Below are 23,254 nucleotides of genomic sequence, written 5' to 3' on the forward strand. Positions count from 1 at the left end.
GAGGGTGTGGAGAAAAGGGAACCCTCTTGCACTGTTGGTGTGAAGGTAAATTGATACAACCACTATGGAGAACAGTATGGAGGTTCCTTAAAAACTAAAAATAGAACTACCATACAACCCAGCAATCCCACTACTGGGCATATACCCTGAGAAAACCATAATTCAAAAAGAGTCATGTACCAGATATTCATTGCAGCTGTATTTACAATAGCCAGGACATGGAAGCAACCTAAGTGGCCATCAACAGATGAATGGATAAAGAAGATGTGGCACATATATACAATGGAATATTACTTAGCAATAAAAAGGAATGAAATTGAGTTATTTGTAGTGAGGTGGATGGACCTAGAGACTGTCATACAGAGTGAAGTAAGTCAGAAAGAGAAAAACAAATACCGTATGCTAACACATATATATGGAATCTAAAAAAAAAAAAAATGGTCAGAAGAACCTAAGGGCAAGACGGGAATAAAGATGCAGACCTACTAGAGAATGGACTTGAGGATACGGGGAGGGGGAAGGGTAAGCTGGGACAAAGTGAGAGAGTGGCATGGACATATATACGCTACCAAACGTAAAATAGATAACTAGTGAGAAGCAACCACATAGCACAGGGAGATCAGCTCAGTGCTTTGTGACCAGCTAGAGGGGTGGGATAGGGAGGGTGGGAGGGAGGGAGATGCAAGAGGGAAGAGATATGGGGACATATGTATATGTATGACTGATTCACTTTGTTATAAAGCAGAAACTAACACACACAAAAAAATAAAATAAAATAAGGAAATTCTGACTCATGCTATGACATGGATGAACCTTGAAGACACCATGCTAAGTGAAATAAACCAGTCACAAAAGGACAAATATTGTATGATTCACTTATATGAGGTCCCTAGAGGAGTCAACTTCACAGGGAAGGAAAGTAGAATGGTGGTTGCCAGAGGCTGGGGGAGGGAAGAATTGAAAGTTAGTGTTTAATGGGCACAGTTTCCGTTTGGGAAGATAAAAAAGTTCTGGAGGTGGATAGTCGCTACGGCTGCACAATATGAATGTGTTTAGTGCCACTACACTTAAATGGTTAAAGTAGTAAATTTTATGTTATATATATTTCCCAACAATTTTTAAAAGTTGGTGACTCTCAATTAACCAGACTACTTAATTACCCAATGGTGACGGTCAATTTTATATGTCAGATTGACTAGCCAAGGGGTGCCCAGATTAAACATTATTTCTAGGTGTGTCTGGGAGGGTGTCTCAGGACACAGTAGATGGCCCCCCCCCCAATGTGGGTGGGCATCATCATATCCAGTGAGGGCACAAATAGAATAAAAACAGCAGAAAGCACATTTTGTCCCCCTTTTTTCCTGCCCCACTGTAGAGCTGGGACATGTCATTTCATCTCCTGTTCTGGGACTGGGATTTACACCACCAGCTCCTCTAGTTCTCAGGACCTTTGACTCAGACTGAATCACACCACTGGGTCTCCTAAGTCTCTAGCTTGCAGACCAAAGATTCTTGGCCTCTGTAATTGTGTGAGCCAGTTCTGCATAATAAATCACCTTTTATGTATACCTTCGTCTCTCTATATCTGCAGGGGGTTGGTTCCAGGACCCTCCACGAATACAAAAATCCTCAGATGTTCAAGTTCCATATATAAAACCTACTTGCACCCTCCCGTATACTTTAAATCATCCCTAGATTACTTAAAATACCTAATACAGTATAAATGTTATGTAAATTGTCATAAATACAATATAAATGCTATGCAAGTAGTTGTCAGCACACAGCAAATTCAAGTTTTGCTTTTTGAAACTTTCTGGAACTTTTTTTCTTCCAATATTTTTGATCCACTGTTGGTTGAATCTGTGGATGCAGAGCCCGAGGATATTGAGAGCCGACTGTGCGTGTGTGTGTGTGCGTGTGTGTGTGTGTGTGTGTGTTGTGTGTTTATCCTACTGGTTCTGTGTCTCTGGAGAACACTAATACACCAGCAGATTCCATTCCGGGGAAATGGTCGTTGGGCAGAATTTTCAGCGATTGCTGTAACAATCTCCTGAGCAGGCAGCCACTTAAGGGTGAGGACAGAGTCCAGAGCACGGCTACCTGGCTCATGTAGAGAGTTAGCACGACCAACCGAATCTTCTGGGCAGATGCAGGGAGCAAGGGTCTGCCCCCTGTTATTTAGCTGCCTTGACATCTCCTTTGCACTTTGTTCATATAGAAGGGGAAACTTGACTGATTAGAAATTATATTCACAATTCAGCTATTTAATGTTCACTTTTTTAAAATTTATTTATTTCATTTATTTATTTTTGGCTGCACTGGGTCTTCGTTGCTGTGTCTTGGCTTTCTCTAGTTGCGGAGAGCGGGGGCTGCTCTTCGTTGAGGTGCGCGGGCTTCTCATTGTGGTGGCTTCTCTAGTTTCAGAGCACGGGCTCTAGGCACACGGGCTTCAGTAGTTGTGTCACGCGGGCTTTGTAGTTGTGGCTCTCGGGCTCTAGAGTGCAGGCTCAGTAGTTGTGGCGCACGGGCTGAGTTGCTCCGTGGCATGTGGGATCTTCCCGGACCAGGGCTCGAACCCGTGTCCCCTGCATTGGCAGGTGGATTCCTAACCACTGCACCACCAGGGAAGCCCTTAATGTTCACTTTTTAAAACATTTTTCCATTCTCTACCCATTACCCTCAAGCAGGAAGATAATCCCCTGACCTTTAGGGTCACACAGCTGTTTTTATGACCTTGAGGCTGTCCATATGTCACAGTGGGCAATTACTCATCTACTCAGCAGTTCCTAAGCTGGCTTGTGCCAGATGCCGGGCTAGGCCTCGGGGCTACATGTGAATGCAACCCAGCCCCTGCCCCCAGGCACGCAAATTCATGAAACACCTGGCCACATAAATGGAGAATTGTAAAACAAGTGGTAAGTTCAGAGCTTGATAACTCATGGAGCATAATGAGAGCACAGAGAAGTGAAAAGGAAGCCAGTCTGGGCTCAGCAAGGAGGAGTGGGGTTAAGTGGGAGGTGGAGGGAGAGACAGAAAAAAGCAGAGCCGGGAGGCAGATGGCGGCTGGGCCCATGTCTAGGAATCAGGTCGGGAGACCTTCAGCTCCTTCAAGGAGTCACGGGAAGGTGGCCGCAGTGGTGAGGACTGAGCCCACACGGTCTCCCCTCCGTCTCTGCACATCCTGCCTTCTCCACCACATGCCCACTGATGGCTCTGCCCTCACCACGCCTGGTGTTCTTTCTTCTCCCTCTCCCCACATCCAGCCTTAAGAATTACAGCCTCACTAGAGATGAGAATCTGAATGAGGAAGAGGTCAAAAAAAGGGCAGAGAACTTTCTCTCCCCTTTTTCAGAACCAGCTCAGAGGGACAAGCTGTCTCTTGCGCCAAATCTGAGTGATGGAGCTAAGTGAACTAGTCATCCCAAGGCTCCCATCCACAGCTGCCAGGTGTTCCCTCCTCCTCCTGCCCCAGCAGGCCTGTCAGTCCTCAAGGCCACTGTCCATCCAACCAATGAAGGTCCTGAGCAGGTCGGTTCCCTGGGGACTGTCTGCAGCGCTCAGGACAGTCAGCACGGGCAGCTCTCCACGGCGATTCCCTTGGATGGGATTGCATTGTTTCTGATCAGCCCCACCCCCTCCTACCTCTGCTGCTCCCCACCCAGCATCTTTGCTTCCTTCTTTCCTGCATGTGTGTGGCCTTACGTTTCAGGTGCTGGATCACCCATAGGCGCATCGTGGTACCGTGAGTGCTGACCCCTGGGCAGTCTTTCCAGAGTGACCTCAAATCCCGTTCAGTATATTTGCCGGTTCCCTGAGGAAGAGGTGGGGAGGTAAGCCCTGCCACAGCTGCACGGCTTTTCTTTGGTATCAAAAGAAGTAGAGTAGAAAGGGTTGTAGGTGCAGAGATAGGTGGGCACGGTTGGAATTAGAAGATACACCAAGGAGCTCTGAGCCTCCGCCTTTGGGTTGCTGAGCAGAATGGTGTCCCTCTTCTCTAGGTTTCCATCTTTGGGAGCCTGGCTTCTTCCTTTTGGGATTCCAGCCTGTAGGCCAAGTGCTGCTGCCTCTACCAAGTGGACCAGAAGCAAACAGACGGCTTCCCTGGAGCCTATGCCAGGTACTGATTCTCTCCCATTTCTGAAAATACTGACACCCACAGCTTTCCTGAAGCTCGCGAGCTGCCCCACTGCCCCATCCCCTGAGACCCTGTAACACAACATACTGAACTGCAAGCATTACAACAAGATGTTCATGACCATTTTCTTTCTAACGGGCTCGGGGAGGATGGGGGCTGGTTTGTTTGGAGATTGTTCAAAGAATTGCCACCATCACCACGTGGAGATCTGTCTTATTGGTTTTTGTTTGTTTGTTTGTTTTGCGGTACGTGGGCCTCTCACTGTTGTGGCCTCTCCCGTTGCGGAGCACAGGCTCCGGACGCACAGGCCCAGCGGCCATGGCTCACGGGCCCAGCCGCTCCGTGGCACGTGGGATCCTCCCGGACGGGGGCACGAACCCGTGTCCCCTGCATCGGCAGGCAGACTCTCAACCACTGTGCCACCAAGGAAGCCCCATTGGTTTGTTTTTTAGACTTGCTTTTCATGTGTGACTGCAGGGCTCCAGCTATGTAGTCATTAAGCGTCTATTGAGCCCCTGCTCTAAGGCTTTATTGAGCCTTGAGTTGTGGAGGACACAGAGATGAATGTGACAGGCCCTGGGCTCCCAGGAACTTGCCCTCCAGGAGGAGCATGGTGTGAGGACAAGGGTAGGAGTAGCAATTAAACAGCTAACGACGGTGAGAGCACTTCCTGGGGGCCAGACTGTCTTGTCGACACCATGTGAATTAGCTCATTTAATCTTCACACAACTCCAGCTAGTTCACACCATGCAAATCGTCCCCACGTTACATATGTGTATACCCGATACTGAGGTCAAAGGCCAACCAGAAAGGCCTTGATTCCAGAGCATATTCTCTTATCCACTCTGCTCAACTGGGGAAAATCAGACAACTAAACAAGTTGGAAAATGATACAGGCAGACCTCGGAGATGGTGTAGGTTGGGTTCCAGACCCCAGCAAGAAATCAAATATCGCAACAAACTGTCACACACATTTTTTTGGTTTCCCAGGACCTATAAAAGTTATGCTTACACTATACTGTAGTCTATTAAGTGTGCAGTAGCATTATATCTTAAAAAAGACAACGTACATACCTTGATTGAAAAATACTTCATTGCTAAAAAATGCTAACCATCATGTGACAACACAGGGTTGCCACAAACTTTCAACTTGTAAAACATGCAGTATCTGGGAAGCGCAATAACGCAAGGTCTGCCTGTAAATGCCATTGAGGAGACAGAGGGACAGTGTCAGGGAGGCTCTGAGAAGCAGGAGATGACTCCCACGAGGGAACGGAGGGTGTCACGGGAACAGCTCCTGAGATGGGCTCTGAGAGACTGCAGCTCTGGGGAGAAGGCCCCGGGCCCTCGAGTGGGGAGACCGGCATAAACAGGCAGGGAGTGGAGAGGTGAGGGGCACATGTGGAGAATGTCAAGAAGCAGTGACAGGAGTAGAACCACCTGGAAGGGAAGCAGTGGTGGACACAGGTGAGGTGTTGCTGTGGCTGGATGGTGAGAAGTCCGAGTGCTAACAAACTTGTACTTTATGGGCCACTGGGCAGCCACTGACGGCTTTAAGCAAGAGCAAATCTTCATCAGAATTCTCTTTTAGGAAGGCTAACCCAGCGTGGCTTATAGAAGGTAAAAAGTCGGAGCACGGGACTTTTAGGGCACTGAAATTGTTGTGTATGATACACAATGATGGGTACATGTCTTTATACATTTGTCAACACCCATAGGATAAAGTCAACACAAAGAATGAACCCTGATGGAAATTATGGACTTAGGTAATAATAATGTATATTGTTGGTTCATCAATTATAACAAATGTATCCCACTAATGCAAGCCGTTAATGATAGGGGAAACTGTGTATGATGGGGAGAGGGCATATGTGAACACTCTGTACTTTACAATCAATTTTAGACCTAAAACTGCTTTAAAAAACAAAGCTTATTAATTATAGAAAAAAAGAAGTCTTGTATTAAATTAGCAATATAGTTGCATTCCTAAGAAAACTCAAGTTTTTAAAAAGCAATTATTCCAGGCTTCCCTGGTGGCGCGATGGTAAAGAATCCTCCTGCCCATGAAGGGGACACGGGTTCAAGCCCTGGTCTGGGAAGATCCCACATGCTGCGGAGCAACTAAGCCCGTGCGCCACAACTACTGAACCCACGTGCCACAACTACTGAGCCTGCACTCTAGAGCCCGTGCTCCGCAACAAGAGAAGCCACCGCAATGAGAAGCCTGTGCACCGCAATGAAGAGTAGCCTCCGCTCTCTGCAGCTAGAGAAAGCCAGTGCACAGCAACGAAGACCCAATGCAGCCAAAAATAAATAAATAAATAAAATAATTTTTTTTAAAAAAGCAATTATTCCACTAAAAAAATACAACAAACCAGTCAGGGAATTCCCTGGGGGTCCAGTGGTTAGGACTTCTCACTTCCGCTGCCGAGGACATGGGTTCAATCCCTGGTCCTCAGGTCCCTGGGCTCTCACTTGCCCCCCAGGGAGGCTCCGTCGCTTAGAAGTGTCCCCAGAGCAGGGAACGCAGAGATCTCTCCTGACACCACAGGGGCTTTGGGTGTTTCAGAGGAAAAAGCAATGAAACAGTTGTGATCATGCCTCATGAATTGGAAATGTAAGATTATCATGACTTCACAGAAATACCATTTTGTTCTCAGTAACCATTGTTTCTTCCAATGTGGAGCATTTCCCGTAAGGACTCCATTGATCAGATTGATGTACATAACATTCGGCTAACGAGGTTCATCATGGTTAATGTATTTTTCACACCATTGGCTTGTTTATGTTGATCAAATTTGCAATCTTTGTTATTGCTATTGTGTTATAGTCTACTCAAGTTCACTTTTTAAAAAGGATCAGTGGCTCAAAAGTGTTCACTGAAGCATAAAATAGGGATGGAAATAGTGACATATATCCTACAGATACGAATAATCTTATGAACACACAAAGTACCTATGACTCCAGATAATGTAGAATGTCAGGATTTACTGAGTCAAGCAAATCTGCAGGTGTGATGATTTTACACAAAGTGGTTGAAAATTGAAACTGAATAGGAGGTGCCACAATGAATATCTGACAACTGAATTTGATTAGATCAAAGCTCACTGTCCAAGACCTCCCTGCAAAGTTTTAATTCCTGCTTGGAGGATACCACTGAGGCTTTTGAGTCATTCAACAAGTGAAGACAGTGACATTCTTATCAACCAATGGAATTTTCCCAGAACAAGTACAAAAAAATGCTTTTCAGGACAAAATTGATTAATTTCATTGGTAAACACAGAGTAACTGTTATTCAAAGTTTTACTTATTGAAGCAAAAACAGGTACGTGTTACATTATCGTTAAGAATCTCATAAACCTACAAGTTAATCACATATTTTATGTTCAGAGAGAAACAAAATGAACTATTAACAAGAGTTTTATCCAGGATCTTATTGTACAAATATTAACAGTATACCATGTGACAGAACATTTTCAATTGCAAAGGTAAGCTGTTGATATATATATATGTTGTATATATACACCAAGAAGAAAGCCACAGAGGTGCTTCATTCTCTTTAAAAACAAAGTGAAAAGACACCTCAGGGGGTGGGCTGTTGACTGAAATAGATGGCCAGGTATCCACACTGAAGGAAACCTGGGGGAAGCAGTGAGGAAGGCTATTGCTCTGGAGATGAAGGAACTGTCTCTGAATGTCCATCCACACTCCTTCTCCTTCCCAGGGAGCTGCCTCTTGGTTTTGCTTTAGCTTGGGAAAATATAGTGAAAACCACACACATAATCAACTTGTGGCCACTGCATTTTCATCCTGCCATGCAAAGAAATGGGGAAAGAGTGAGATTCCTGAACTTCAGACAATGGATTGAAACCTGTAAGTAATTTCATGACTCTTGACACCCGAACAAAGCTGAAATACAAGGATTTTTTTTTTTTTAAAGACATAACACAAAGATGCGATCTGGAGAGAAGCTAACATCAATAACATTTGCAAGCTAGAAGGCAGATGGATGAGGCGTCACTGGCTGGAGGACTTGAGGAAACTGAGGCCTGGATGAACTTAAGCCTCAGGATTCTCAGAAGGCTGCACTTACAGGTGACTTGGGTGTTCCTGGAAATAAGGGTGAAGGGAAAGTGGGCTAAGAGGGCAGCTGAGTGGGCACTGTACGAGAAAGATGATCCCTAGGTGCCCTCCCCACTCCATGCCTGCCTCTAGCTGGACCCAAAGGTTGTCTCTGTGGAGAAGCTAAAACAGGATCTCCTGGGGGAGGCCAGGCCCAGCAGAGGGTGTGAGCACCATACCAAAAAACAACCAACAAACACAACCCAAACAAGAGATTTTGTGAATATACTTCTAATAAGTGTGGACCCCCAGCCCCTTCCTCCACTCTGCATTCAACATTCTCCAGCAGGGAGACTCTCACCTCCATGCCAGAAAATGGAAATCTTCTCTAGAGAATCCTACCAGCCCAGGAAAGACCTGGATACTCATGTCAAGGGATTCTCCCCAAATGGTCTACCAGCCCCATCCATGCATACAGGGCTTCCTGCCAGCTTTTTGGGACCTAATTCCTATTCGTGAGCAGAAAGTAAAGATCACCAGACATGGGAGCCCTGCCTCTTTCTTGGAATTTAGGGGCCAAAACAAACAGAAAAAGAGAGGGGGGTGTATGTTGGCAGAAGAAAACTTCAAAAAAACAACCACAGTATCTTCAGAGGGATAGGAGAAGGTATCGTAGGAGAAGATATATCATGAAACAAGAAAGAAGGACATGAAAAGGAACACTCAGAATAAGAACTGTTCATATAAGCTAAATTTGTGTGTGTGTGTGTACACACACACACACACACGTGTTAAAAGATAAAGTGAAGGAAAATGCTCCAAAAAGCATATGAAAAAGACAGCCAGATAAAAAACGAGAGAAGAGGTGAACAGAGGGTATGTACTGCATCCCAAAGAGAAGTTCTGTTTTGACCCACTCTTAAGATTTGAAGGTTGACCATCATGAGCAGAAATTGCAGAAAATAGAAAAAATGCAGAGCAGCGCCCTGCCCTGACCATATTTCGCTGGATTGCCTTCTCTGACCCACGACCTCGTCCTACTAGATGCCCCACCTGTGATGAACACTCCCTTACCCAGGACTTGATCATGATTTTGCCTTTGACTCCCCCTAAGTGTCCTTGAAATGCACAGGGAAGCCAAGGCTGGACAAGGACCCCAACTCTGTGCAGGTTGTTTCCCGCTAAGCCTGCATCTAATGAGGACAACACCAGTTTTTCCTTTCACAGCTGCCTTGCCATTCTGTTTTCAAAGGGGAATACTACTGTGTTAGAGATACATGAATCTGTGTAAAACCATAGAGAACAACAAGAACTGAGGTGATGGTCACCCGAGGCTGGAGGAGGTGCCTCGTTTGGAGAGAGCCATCCACGGGTTTCTAAGGTTCTGGACACATTCTGTTTTCACCTGGGTGTAAGTACATGCTGGTTCCTTTTTTTTAATTCTTTAAATAGTACACATAAAGTCTACACCCCATTTTCACACTCAAGTATACTAGATGTTGAAAGAAAAGTATTTGTAAATGTTTTTGAAGTGCAAAGGAGATTTTCCTGTCTTTCATGTGTTGATAATGCCAATAAAGGCCAGTTTTACTGCTTTAAGTGGCTGCTCACAGGGTGTCCTTGCTGTATAATCAGTCCCTGCACAGCTTGAATCTGTACATCAGGACTGAAAACTCGGGCTATAAGTGAGGAACATGCAGTATTAGGCTTAAGTCCAAAGTGTGGTACAGTTGGCTAAGTCGCCGAGTGTTTTACTTTTCCTCACTTTTTCCTGAAAAAGTGAAAGAAATCAATGGGGTGCATTTCAGTGTCCTTTAAAATCACATCCAAAGAGATGTGATTTCTCTCTCTGCAAGAGAAATGAAGAAATGCTTCTCAGAGTCAAATACAAGTGGAGCATGTATTGGCAAGTTGTTTGTTCTCCTTGGCTGAGATGGTCAACTCTCCATCTCTGGAATGTGACGTGCCAATAGGAGGAGCCTTCAGAGGGATGTCGCCCCATCACGCTTCCTAAGACCATAAGCCACCTGACAGGACCCGCAAACACGAGCTATCATTTCACAAGACCTATAACTGGGAGCCGAGCTTTTCTATTTAATAGAAATACTGTCAAAGGAAATCTGTTGGATGTGGAAACAGACCTAGTATCCAAGTATCATCATGATTCCTGGGGGAAGATTAGAATAAGAGCATCTTCTCTCACACATAGGAAAAAATAGTTTTTAGGTTATATTTTTGCTTTAAGAACTGTGATAAATATTTTCTTTTCATTAGAATTGTGTGACGACCCACTGAATGGATCAATCAGAATGACTTGGAGGCAAGATAAGAAAAAAATTCCAGCTGACACTAAACAGGGAAAGTGTACACCCATGTTCATAGCAGCATTGTATAGCCAAGAGGTGGAAGCAACCCAAGTGCCCATCAATGGATGAATGGATAAACAAAATGTGGTATACACAAATGATGGAGTATTATTCAGTCTTAAAAGGAAAGAAATTCTGACACATGCTATTACAGCATGGATCAACCTTGAGGATATTTTGCTCAGTGACATAAGCCAGTCACAAAAAGACAAACACTGTATGATTCCACATATATGAGGTAGAGCATTCAAATTTATAGAGATAGAGAGTAGAATGGTGGTTGCCAGGGGGTAGGGGAAGGAGGAGATAGGGAGCTGTTTTTCAATGGGTACAGAGTTTCAGTTGTGCAAGGGTGAAAAATTTCAGGAGATTGGTCACACAACAATGTGAAATACTTAACAGTACTGAACTGTACGCATAGGTTATGATAGTAAATTTTATATTATGTATATTTTGGTATAATTAAAACTTTAAAAAGAGGGAAGCAAGTTGCAGGAGAAATCTATTAGGATGCTTTCATTTACATAAAGTTCCAATACATGCCAAAAAGACAATATGTCATTTAGGGATGCATGCACGTATAAGAAAACTGAAGAAAAAAAGAGAGAGAATGCTAAACACAAAATTCAGGAGGTCGGTTACTTCTTGGAGTGAGGAAGGCAGAAGATGGAATTGAGGATGATACAAAGGGCTTCAGTGGTGTTCCTGACATTCTATTTCTTAGGCTGGGTTTTGGACATGTGAAATTTCATAATTATTCATTCCCATTTAACTCTGACATGCTTTGTTATGACATAATTTTTATGTTATACCTACTCTCTTTTAGAGAAGAGCCCTTTAGACTGTTTAGACATTAACTTGTATCATATATCTGCTGTTCTTTTCAGCACCTACCTATGATCATTACCAAATCAGTTTTAATTTTTAGATCAGTGCTGTCCAATAGAATAAGAATGGAAGTCACTTATGTGATTTTAAATTTTCTAGTAGCCATATTAGAAAAAGTAAAAGAAACAGCCAAGATTAATTTTAGCATATCTTAATTTAACCCAATACATCTAAAATAGTATACCTTCAGCATGTTACCAACATTCAAATCCTGAGTGAGATATTTTTGTTCTTTTTTTCGTACTACAGAACATCTCAATTTGGACTAGTTACATTTTAAGCACTCAATAACCACACAGAGCTAGTGGCTACCCTACTGGAAGGCACAGATTTAGAAAACACTTCAAAGAGCAACTAAATTCAACCAGTACTACCCATAACACATGTACCTAGGAGAATGGATGGCATTGTCAACAGCCATGTCTGATTTCATGCAAACACAGACCATGAGAATAGTCTTGATGGCCGCTGGGCCAATGTCAACTGTGAGACCAATCACTGTTGATTATAAAATGCATCCTACTTTTCAATCATGTTAAAACATGAAGTTGATACAATATAGTAGTTGTAATGCAATGACCTGTGGTGTGGGGACTAGTTATTATTACAAAACCTAAGGATGCTGTAGGGAGATAGTGGTGGAAGCATGGGAGAAAGTGAACCTGGATTTTGAATGTTAGACTCAGGGTGAATGGCTTACCAAAGCCTGCTAGAGCCTGTGGGAGCGTGGGGAGGGTCTAAGAGGCTTGGTGAACCCAGACAGCAGGAGAGCACATTCCCTCGAGGAGGCTGGGAGGCCTGAGCCACCACTCCCAATGAACTCAGAATACCTAATGGCTTCCGGTATCCTGATTTTATCTCTTCACGTTTTACCCCTGGGGGTATATGTGTTGGAGAGCAGTGGAAGTTTGCCAACTTTCTCTCTGTGAAACCACTTCCTGGCCCACCTCCTAAGTTGTTCCTTTGTTGTTTTGTTTTAGTAGTAGTTTTATACTTAAACAACTAATTCCTTTACTGTCACTATATTGTGTTCAAGAAGGAGAGAACTCTCTATGACCAGTTTTCTATATCAAAAGATATTCTTGAGAGTAGGAATTGTTTCAGATGTTGCTTCAGTATCCTCACAAGGGCCTATCACGTGACCGAGTACATTAGTAACTCCACTGATACACGAAGACATAGGTTTATCTTTCTTTCCCATATACACCACTTTCTCTTTAAAGCAGGAAGTCAGCCATGTCTCTAACAATGTCTAATTGTTTTGGCATTACAAAAGGGACACATGCTTACTATTAAAAAAAATCCAAGCAAAATGCAAAACATTAATAAATAGTAAAGAACAAAAGCTCCCCATTCATCCCCTTCCTACTCACTCCCTTCTGTTGAAATTTTGTACATATCCTTCCAGATGATTTGCTATGAATTGACATCTATGTATATATATTCACTTTAAATGCAAATATATTTTCTCTCCTACATAAAATACACATACAGCTCTTTTCTTTTTAACCTCTTTATTGGAGTATAATTGCTTTACATTGGTGTGTTAGTTTCTGCTTTATATCAAAGTGAATCAGTTATACATATACATATATCCCCATATCTCCTCCCAGCTCTTTTTTTTAATGTGTGGAATCATATTGTACAATTAGCATTATATGGATAGAACATATTTTAACAATATGTCTCTCCACATGGCTGCCAGAGTGCCCCTTTAAAAATGTAAGTCAGAACCTGTCACAGAGGCTGCGATGGCTCTGGGTTTCTCTCTGAGGAAAGCCAGCTTCCAAAACCCTGAGGACACAGACCCCTCCTCCCCCTCCTCTCTGCCCTCTTCCCCTCACTTCCTCACTCCCATTTCTCTTGAAACCTGCTCTTCCTCCAGGCAGCCAACATATGGCCTCTGCCCTGGCTTCTCTCCATCTGGAAGGTTCCCCCCAGTTTTCCTCAAGGCTCACACCCCCTACAAGTCTTTGCTCAAATGATACCTCAATGAGCTCTCCCCTGACCACACTATTAAGTTACACCCGGCCCCCAAGCACTCTCAATCCCCTTGACCCTGATATATTTTATTTCCTTTACAGCGCTTAGGACTTTCACACTTATTAATTCATTTATTATATATATGATTTTCTGTGTGTATCCCCTGTATGTAAACTTCCCAAGAACAGAAATCTTTGTTTTCTTTGACAATGTATGCCAAGGACTTAAACAGTGCCTGGGGCATAACTGGTGTCCAATAAATACTGGTAAATGTCAGAAATCTTTCCTTATTATTTGCACACACAGTTACTTCATTTGTCTTTCCTAAGGCTTAGTCCAGTACCTGACACATTGTAAAGTATTTGCTGAATTAAGGCATACCATAAATTAAAGCCAAAAAATCAGTCAAGAGAGGAAGGAAGGAAGGAAGGACGGAAGGAAGGGAGGGAGAGAGGGAAGGAGGGAGGAAGGAGAGAAAGATATTGAAAGAAAAAGTTATAGGAAACATTGGAGGCAGACTTCCAATGAGTGCCGCCTGGTGGCACAACAGTACAGTCAGTATTCCTGGGCAAAAAAGGATGTTTAATTGTGTGACTATGATAAAGTAATATTGTTAAAGACACACATTGATACGGTCATTATAAAGGGATTTCATGTGAATATTTTTTTAAGAAGCATAGTCTGTGGAAGAAGAATTACTCAAGGAAACAAGACAATTTTATAATAAAATTTTTCCATGCTCTGGAAGAAAATAAAACATGGGCTCTGTGAAAAAGAGATCAAAAAAGGGATAAGACAAAAGAATATATTGAAAACAAGAACAAAGAAGTCAAGATTATAAGAAGATGATATAGAAAATATAGAAGAACCAACATACATATACTAGGTGTTACTAAAGAAGAAGACAGAACAAAATACTAAAAGGTATAATAAATTTTTAAACTTTGAGAAATTAAAGGCCCATAATAATTTACTGGGACTCTGAAGAACTAATAGAACATAATGGAGGTGGGCTTCCCTGGTGGCACAGTGGTTGAGAATATGCCTGCCAATGCAGGGGACACGGGTTCAAGCCCTGGTTCGGGAGGATCCCACATGCCACGGAGCAACTAGGCCCGTGCGCCACAACTACTGAGCCTGCACTCTAGAGACCGTGAGCCACAACTGCTGAGCCCACGTGCCACAGCTACTGAAACCTGCGTGCCTTGAGGCCAGTGCTCCACAACAAGAGAGGCCACGACAGTGAGAGGCCCGCGCATCACAACGAAGAGTGGCCCCCACTCACCGCAACTAGAGAGGGCCCGCGCACAGCAGCGAAGACCCAACACAGCCATAAATAAATAAATAAATAAATAATTTTTTAAAAAGAAAAAATGATGGAGGTGGACCATATATCATCAAGGAAAGTAATAATAATTGCAAACATTTATAGTGCTTACTATGTGCCAGATGCTGCTCTGAGTCCTTTCATATATTAACTAACTTGGTCTTCATAATAATTCTATGAATAGATGCTATCATTAGCCCTGTTTTTACAGTAAGGAAACTGAGACATAAGTAGTTCAAGAAGACAGTTAAGACTCCAGAATGGCAAAGATAAAAACGTTAAAATTATTTCATGTTGATAGAGCTGATGGAAAAAGAGGCAAGCCTATATAGAACACTTGGGGGAATACACACTGGTTTTCTTTTTTTTTTTTAATTGAAGTATAGTTGATTTACAGTGTTGTGTTAGTTTCAGGCATATAGCAAAGCATTCAGTGTTATATATTGGGTGAGCCAAAAGGTTCATTCGTTTTTTTCCGTAAGATGGCTCTAGTAGCACTTAGTTGCTTTTAACTTCATTCGAAACAATTTTGTTAGATTGTATTGTGACAGCTGTCACATCAGCGTGCATTTTTAAAAAGACATCAAAATTGGTGGATTTTTGTGTAGCCATTTTAATATTGAAGACGGAAGAAAAAAAGCAACATTTTCAGCATATTATGTCTTATTATTTCAAGAAAGGTAAAAATGCAACTGACACACACAAAAAGATTTGTGCAGTGTATGGCGAAGGTGCTGTGACTGATCAAACGTGTCAAAAGTGGTTTGTGAAGTTTCGTGCTGGAGATTTCTTGCTGGATGATGCTCCACGGTCTGGTAGACCAATTGAAGTTTATAGCGACCAAAGCAAAACAATAACTGAGAACAATCAGTGTTATACCATGCGGGAGATAACCAACATACTCAAAATATCCAAATCAAGTGCTGAAAATCATTTGCACCAGCTTGGTTATGTTAATCGCTTTGATGTTTGGGTTCCACATAAGTTAAGCGAAAAAATCCTTCTTGACCATATTTCCACATGCGATTCACTACCAAAATGTAATGAAAACGTTCTGTTTTTAAAATAAATTGTGACGGGCAATGAAAAGTGGATACTGTACAACAATATGGAACGGAAGAGATTGTGGGGCAAGCAAAATGAATCACCACCAACCACACCAGAGGCTGGTCTTCATCCAAAGAAGGTGATGGTGTGTATATGGTGGGGATGGAAGGGAGATTTCTATTATGAGCTCCTTCTGGAAAACCAAATGATTAATTCCAACACGTACTGCTCCCTATTAGACCAACTGAAAGCAGCACTTGACGAAAAGCGTCCAGAATTAGTCAACAGAAAACGCATCATCTTCCATCAGGATAACGCAAGACTGCCTGTTTCTTTGATGACCAGGCAAAAACTGTTACAGTTTGGTTGGGAAGTTCTGATTCATCCACCTTATTCACCAGACATTGCAACTTTGGATTTCCATTTATTTTGGTCTTTACAAAATTCTCTTAATGGAAAAAATTTCAATTTCCTGGAAGACTGTAAAAGGTACCTGGAAAAGCTCTTTACTCAAAAAGATAAAAAGTTTTGGGAAAATGGAATTATGAAGTTGCCTGAAAAATGGCAGAAGGTAGTGGAACAAAAGGGTGAGTATGTTGTTCAATGAAGTTCTTGGTAAAAATGAAAACTGTGTCTTTCATTTTTACTTAAAAAAACCGAAGGTATTTTTTGGCCCACCCAATATATATATATATATATATATATATATATATATATATATATATATATATATATATAAAATTCCGTGTGTTATATATATATATATAGAATTATATATATTCTTTTTCAGATTCTTTTCCATTGTAGGTTATTACAAGACAGTGAATATAGTTCCCTGTGCTATATTCATTGTTGGTTATCTTTTTTATGTATTGTAGTATATATCTGTTAATCCCAAACTCTTAATTTATCCCTCCCCCCACTTTCCCCTTTGGTAACCATAAGCTTGTTTTCTATGCCTGTGAGTCTATTTCTGTTTTGTAAATAAGTTCATTTGTATCATTTTTTTGGATTCCACATATAAGTGATATCATATATTTGTCTTTTTCTGTCTGACATTTCACTTAGTATGATCACCTCTAGGTCCATTCATGTTGCTGCAAATGGCATTATTTCATTTGTTTCTATAGCTGAGTAATACACACACACACACACACACACACACACACACGTACCACATCTTCTTTATCCATTCATCTGTTGATGGACATTTAATTTGCTTCCATGTCTCGGCTATTGTAAATAGTGCTGCTTTGAACATTGGGGTGCATGTATCTTTTCAAATTAGAGTTTCTGTCTTTTCTAGATATATGCCCAGGAGTGGCCCATTGGTTTTAATTTTGATGAAGTCCAATTTATCAATTTTAAAATGTTTCTGCTTTGCTCTTGGTGTTGTATCCAAGAAACCATTGCCTAACCCAAGATCATGAAAATTTACTCCTATGTTTTCTCTAGTTTTACAGTTTTAACTCTTACGTTTAAGTCTATGATTCATTTTAAGTTAATTTCTGTGTATGGATTGAGGTAGGGGTTCAACTTCATTCTTCTGCATGTGCATATCCTGTCGTCCCAGCAACATTTATTGAAAAAACTATTCATTCCCCCACTGAATGGTCTTGGCAACCGTGTAAAAAATCAGTTGACTATAACTAAACCCTCCCTAAGTAATTTTTAACTTTTTCTTTATTTCCATTTCCTGTTCTACTTTTTGCTTTTGTTTCCCACAAAAGCTATTCAACATTGTGCTTCCTTCAATTTCATCTTCAATTCTATTACATATTTTTTAAATTATATTTTTATTTGGATTGGCATAAAAGAGAAGGAATGTTAAATTAACATTCTGGCTGATTATATGGGAAGTCAGAGTGAACAAGCCTCAAGGAAGAATGCATGGAAGCACAGAAAATTGTTTCAGAAATAAATGAATTGGCCCAGCTGCCTTATAGTGACACAGAAATATGGTTTTTAAATGATGAGAAAGTGTTAGGAGAAGATTGTAGATAGTCTTTGTAAATCTGGTCAGGAATTTTATATTTTATCCTAAAAGTAATAAGGAGACAAGTTTGAAAAATGAGCTAATGAATGGCTGGATAAAGAGGTAAAAAAGTAAAAATAAAAAATAGGGCTTCCCTGGTGGCGCAGTGGTTGAGAGTCCGCCTGCCGATGCAGGGGACATGGGTTCGTGCCCCGGTCCGGGAAGATCCCACATGCCGTGGAGTGGCTGGGCCCGTGAGCCATGGCCGCTGAGCCTGTGCGTCCGGAGCCTGTGCGTCCGGAGCCTGTGCTCCATAACGGGAGAGGCCACAACAGTGAGAGGCCCACGTACTGCAAAAAAAAAATTTTTTTTAAATAATAATAATAATGTAAGAGCAAGGAAACCAGAAGATGATTCCAATAGTCCAAATCTGAAATCAATCAGGTTTCTTACTAGAATCATTACAATGCGTTTGGAAAGAATAAGGAAGGTATTTTTAAAAAAACCATTTTCAAAGTGAAGGGGCACTTAAGAGTTGAGATTGATGAAAATGAGGACTGTAAAAACAACATTAGAACTGATGATTAAGAAGTCACTATTGCCTTCAAGTATTCAATTTTGGTTCATCAGTCGGGGTGGAAGCTAAATGTCATAATTCTGAAGATTAGGTCATGAGAATATTAAAAATAGTAAGTACAGAGAGTTAAAAGAGAGAGAAAGTTTGAGGGTTAGTGCTAGGATCAGAGTCAAGAGAAGCTGTATTTTTTTCCCCAAATGGAAGAGATTTTACTTGTCTGTAAAGAAAGGAAGGAGTCATTGGGGAACATGAGACTGAAGATAAGAGAACAATAAACAAAGAGGAGAAAACGTTGTTTCCCCGTTGAAGGGAAAGGAGGAAGGGGAACAATTTCACGAGTTAGGAAGAGGATAAAATATACCCCTCTGGATGGGATAGACAGTTACCACTAGTTGAGCAGAGAGAAGTTGGGTATGATAGCAAGTGGAGAGGAGGATACCACCCAAGAGTTCCTGTGAGACGCCCTTGATCTTGGTAAAATTAGAAATGACAGTAGGCATTTCCGGGAATGACAAAACATGAATAGAAGTGCTGAAGAGCCCCTGCAAGGGCTCCCTCCAGTGGCGTGAATCTGTAACACACCGTTGGCTATGTTTTCATGGCTTTTCCAGGAACGCTCTTCATGGGTGGCTGCGTTAAATGGCTAATCCAGGTTTAGGCATCGACTTGGCTCAGGCAAAGAGTGAGAGTTTGTTAGTGAAGTCAGCATTCAACTGGATAAAAGCATCGTTGGCTAATGTTCTGTTGTAGCGTTCTGTGTCCTGACCCTTCAATGAGACGGAGAGGTCCTTAAGAGCAGTTGGGCAAGAAAACGTCTTGTCTGTTGGTAATGGGAGAAGGCAGCTCTCCCGTGGTGGGCAACACCCCAGAAGACAAGTCATGGCTGACCACGAGACTCCAGAGGTTTTAGATGAAGCAGGTTAGAGAAATAGTTTCCTTTGCAGGAATTGTCGAAAGGAAAGCACAGTCAAGTCGTATTTTAACTGGTTGGGGATGGACAAGTCTGTGAAGCCACTGCCCAAATGTAGGAAAGGTGGGGTAGGCGTGATGCATTATACTGTCATTGTTTCCCACCCCACCTCCACCCCGGGCCGTGCCTCGAGGCTTGCAGGATCTTAGTTCCCGACTAGGGATGGAACCCGAGGCCTCGGCAGTGAAAGTGTGGAGTCCTAATCACTGGACCGCCAGGGAATTCCCTGATTTAAAAAATAGATAAATAGATAGATAGACAGGCAGATATAGTGGACTCAGTGGTGACAATAATATATTTAGATATATATCTATATTTTAGACATACAGATATAGATAGATATTTTCAAACAATAAATAGATATCCCAGAATGAGCATATATTCAAATATATATGTATATATTCATTCTGGATTTTCCCACTTTGCTTGGGAAGGGGGAAGAACCTAGTTGTTTTTGCTTCATCCCCAAACACCAAATGAGCATTTTGGGTTCATCTCTGATACTCATCCCAGTGACCACAGTCACCAATCAGGATACAGTGGTGCCCAGGAAGACCTTTTCCCACATACTTTCCCCTATCTACCAACCCAGATTCACTGGAATAATTCAGACCAAGAATGTGAAATATCATGGGGTTTATCTGTTATTTATTGCTATATAACAATCCACTCAAAATTCAGTGTCTAGAAACAACTGTAATTCATTATGTGCCATAACTTTGGAGTTGGCTGGCTCAGCTGGGTGGTTCTTCTCCATCTGGATTCATCTAGAGTTGCTCATGCAGTGGAGGTCTTCTGGAGGCACCAGTGGGACTTGTGATCCAAGATGGCCTCATTTATGTGTATAGGGACTGGTGCTGGCTTTTGACTTCACCTGGTTTCTCCAGAAGGGAGAAACTGGACCTCTCTTCACTGGGTGGCTCAGGCTTCCCAGAGTATGAAGTGACGCTGCAAAGCACCTCAGTGCCTTGACTTATGCTGTCAGTCAAAGTCAAGCACAAGGCCAGTCCAGGGTCAAATGTGGAGCAGACTTCCATGATGCCAATTGTAAAGGTTCTATGGCCATTTTTAATCTCTCACAAAGGGATTAAACAAAAATCCCATCTGTAAAGTGCTTACTGATATAGGTGGCCCAAAGCAAATTATTTCAAAACATTAATTGTTGTTGTCGTTATTGTTAGCCTTTTTCTCCTGAATAAAAAAATACTTTTCCTGGATAAGGAGGTACGTGAGTTGTTCTTCAGAGGAACTGAAAGTTGATCAAAAAAAGTATATAAAACCAAAAAATTTTTAAAGTCCATATAGGATTCTTTGAACCAGTATTAAATGCCTGAACATACATGTCATGTAAGAATTTGAGGTGTTTCAGAGAAAAGATTTGGTTGAAATGTAATTAATTTGACTGACAGAGTAAGGAGACAACAAAAGAAAAATTTTAAGGGTATAAAATTAGAAAGTGTCTTACAACCTTCCAAAGACTTAAAGAGTGTTACCTTTCTCTCTTGTATTTCATCTAATTTTTGATCTTTCATTTGGTCTTCCCTTATTTAGGTCTTTTAGGAGTCAGAAAATAAAATCCCAGTGCAATGTTCCTCAGTAGAGACACAGATCCAAGTAAAGATGATACGGCAGCCAAGCTTCCGACATGTTCGGTATGTATTTAGGGTACAGCACACTTTATATTCAAGAATGGTACAAACTCCAACTATTGAATACACAGTGACATGGCTGGGGGCCATCGGAAACACGAAAAGTTCACTCTGGTGACTTACCCTTTGTTGTTACAGCAAAATGCAGCACTTCCCGGCAGGTAGGCATGGGTGCTAAGGTGTTTTCACGATGATGGCAATGCCTTTGAAGGAGCCTTGCACCAACTTTAGCTTCCTTCCTATCTGCTGCTCTTGCAATAGAACCGACCATGACTGAAGGGAAACTGCACTTGGGTGGGCTCAAAAGGCCCAGATGCAGGATCTCACTTTGGCCTCCTAGGCCTTCCAATCAAGGGCCTAAGAAGCCTGTTAGAAGTAATAGGATTAGTAGGCAGAATACTCTAGAAATAGGATTTTATTCCTTCAATACAGGATTTTAGACAGAGAATGGTACTCTGAGGGAACATTTCCTGTCTTTTCTGCCAGCAACTATTTTCAAACACTCCACAAACCTATTTGCTTTGGTAAAATATTTCAGTGAATAAGGACAATTACAGATTCCTTTTGCTGCATTCCTGAACATTCAAGCCCTTTGGACACCAGGATGAAGCTTTGATATCTAGATTAACTGGCTCCCTTTCTTCCTTAAAAGAAATGTAGCCTTACTCAAAACAGAGGTCGCAAACCGCCGCAGCGGTCTCTCTCCATGGTCACTCATGGAATTTTAGAGTTGGAAAGATCTTTAAAGACATTAGACTCCGAGTCTAATGGGCTTCTTTTATAATGCAGGCTTAATGATGTGACAAAATAATACCCTTTGGGGGAATGAATCTGAGATTCGACCCTCTGGTCTCTGTTCCACATTGCCACAATTAATTTGTTTTAGTTAGTTAGGCAAAGATATCTTTCAATGATATAGATGCTTCTGTTCGTATGGTTGTTGTCCTATTTGTTCTAGGATTTGTGGGTCTACAGACAATGACATTTTCATCCATCTCATGACTTCCCACTTTTTTTCTATAGCTGCCAGAATTATATGCATTTGTTGAGAATTTTAATAAGGAGGACAAGAAATCGAATCTCCTAAAAACTCACTGTATTTCACCTAGTGAAGCACAGAAAATCCTCAGTCAAAACCTGAATGGAACCAGGGGAACTGATGGGAGAGGAGAGGATTCCCAACCTGTTTGCACGTGCAACGTGGTGAGAAAAGAAGAGGGGCCAGAATCTATGACTGAACTCCTACACCGCAGCTTGCTGACCAGATCCCTCTCCCCAGTGGAGAGACTCTCCAAATCCCAGAAGAGAATCTCTCTGTATGGGATCCCTCCGCCCGTGCACACTTTTCCTTATGAGATTCTCATGGATCACTCCAAATCGATGTCACTGGTCGCCATACAGAAGAGGATTCAGAGCACCGAAATACAGTGCAGACTGGGCATTCCGACTATCTCGCCAGAAAAGTTTATCTTTGAAGATAAAGTTCCTAAATACTTATTAGTCGATCCAGGTAATCTAAACAGATGATGCCACATGGAAGAAAATGAGTGAAATCTGACTGCAAAATGTACCTAGGTTCCTAGAGTCCTTGACGCAGGGGAATCTTGCAGTTCTGAGATTCAGGGCTGATGCCCTTTCTCCCTACAGTGACAAGGGGGAATAGAGAATAGGGAATCAAACATCTGAGGGCCAAATCTCAGATTCATCCCTGAAAGGGTGTATTATTTAGATGCGGCACTTAAGCATTTATAAAGTGAGCCAGTTAAACTTGGACTCACTATTTGTTTCCAGTTTCATGAAGTAAGTGTTTATTGAGTAATGATTTTTCTTAAGTATCTTGCCTTAACTGCAATTGGAGGTTTTTAAAAATATTTTTTCATGAACCTTTATCCTTTCCTTATTATTACATCTCTATCAAGCCTTTCAAAATGACACAAACAACAAAAGGAAACTCTTCATAACTGATTCTTTCCTTCTTTCTCTTTTTCTTTCTCTTTTTCTTTCTTTCTTTCTTTTTTTCCATCCTTCCTTCTTTATTTCTTCTTTCCTTCCTTTCTTTTTTAAGGGAAGATGTGAGGGAGCTCTGAGAGAAAGAGGGTATGATGGTGCTCTGAATGAGGGAAGGGGGTGAGGAAACTGGGTAAAGGAGTGTGTAAGAAATCTGAGTGAAGGAACTCTGAGTGAGCTGTATCTGAGTTTTTAATAGGGAGGCACCCATATAAGGCAAAAGACCATACAGAGAAAGTTTAAAATGTTATAAAACATGATGGTGGGT

The sequence above is a fragment of the Mesoplodon bidens genome (genome assembly GCF_964165515.1).
Source record: "Mesoplodon bidens genome assembly, chromosome: 6".
Taxonomy (NCBI): domain Eukaryota; kingdom Metazoa; phylum Chordata; class Mammalia; order Artiodactyla; family Ziphiidae; genus Mesoplodon; species Mesoplodon bidens.